Source organism: Cupressus sempervirens, chromosome 4 (assembly GCF_028749045.1).
Source record: "Cupressus sempervirens isolate cs-2001-9-10 chromosome 4, ASM2874904v1, whole genome shotgun sequence".
Lineage (NCBI taxonomy): Eukaryota > Viridiplantae > Streptophyta > Pinopsida > Cupressales > Cupressaceae > Cupressus > Cupressus sempervirens.
The window spans coordinates 689,132,444-689,133,997 of NC_143121.1; positions in this window are offsets into that span (position 1 = coordinate 689,132,444).

Below are 1,554 nucleotides of genomic sequence, written 5' to 3' on the forward strand. Positions count from 1 at the left end.
GGCAAGTTCAAAGGTAAGTTACCTATCATTTTGTTTCAATTGCAATGAGATTGGTCATATTGCTGCTAGATGTCCAAAGAAGAAGAACCATAGAGGTAGTGACAAATACAAAGGTAGAAGAAATGAAGACAACAAAGACTACAAAAGCAAAGGGAAGAAATGCTACATTGCTGAAAGGGATGATTTTGATGAACATTATGATGAAGTGGTAAATTTTGCAATGACAGATGAATCTGATGAGGATGAGGCAACTGCACTTGTGACTTGTGATAGATGGATCATTGACAATGGGTGCTCACATCACATGATTGGAGACAAAAGTAAGTTCATTACCTTAAATTTTTATGATGGAAATAGTGTAAGATTTGGTAATGATGCACTGTGTTTGATAAAAGAAAAAGGTTCTATCAAACTCATAGATAAGATTTCATGTGAAAATGCTTACTATATTGAAGGAATAAACTTCAATCAGTTGAGTTTATCACTATTGAACAATTTGGGATGTAAGATTGAATTTGAAAATAAGATTGCTAAGATATATGATAGACATGGAAAACTGATTGGAAAAGGTGATCGAACTAGAAGTAATCTATTCTATCTTGATATAGAGGATGCTACTTGTCTCGTTGTAAAGTTTGATGATGTATGGCTATGGCACAAAAGGTTATGTCATGTTAATTTTGATAACTTGGTTAGTATCATTAACGTGAAGAAAGTTAGAGGTTTTCCTAAGTTGAAGAAGCCTGATAATGTACTGTGCAAACAATGTTAGCTAGGCAAAATGACGAAGTCAAGTTTTAAGAGTAAAACTTATACCTCTAAAGAAATACTAGAGATTGTTCATACTAACTTCTATAGAACAATTGAAGTGCAAAGCTACAAGGGAGATAAGTACATAATTCTATTTGTTGATGATTATTCTAGAATGATGACAGTCATGTTTGTAAAACATAAATTTGATGCTTTTCAAATGTTTAAGTGGTACTTAGCAAGATTTGAGAAGGAAACAGGCAAAAGTTTGAAATGTTTGAGATTAGACAGAGGAGGAGAATTCACATCAAATGAGTTTGACATGTTCTGTAATGATAGAGAAATCAAAAGACAAACATCTGCACCTAGAACCCCTCCACAAAATGGAATTGATGAAAGAAGAAATAGGTCTATAATGGACCATGCTAGAACACTCATGATGGAGAAGAATGTTGCGTTGAAATACTGGAGAGAAGCTGTAAGAAGACCTTTTGAACTATGGTATGAATACTCACCCAATGTAAAATACTTTAAGGTATTTGGAAGAAAATGTCACATTCTTAAAGATGTTAGAATGGTAAGCTTGATGCAAAAAAAGAAGGTATATTCCTAGGCTACTCCACAAGAAGTAAAGCTTATAAGTGTTTGAATACTAACACTTAAAAAATTGTGGAAAGTGAAAATGTGAACTTTGATGAATATACAAAAGTATATGAGGATGAAACCATGAAAAAGCTAGAAGAATACAAATCATTTATATACTTTTATGAAGGAATTCCTACTGAAGAAGATGTTGCAAATCAA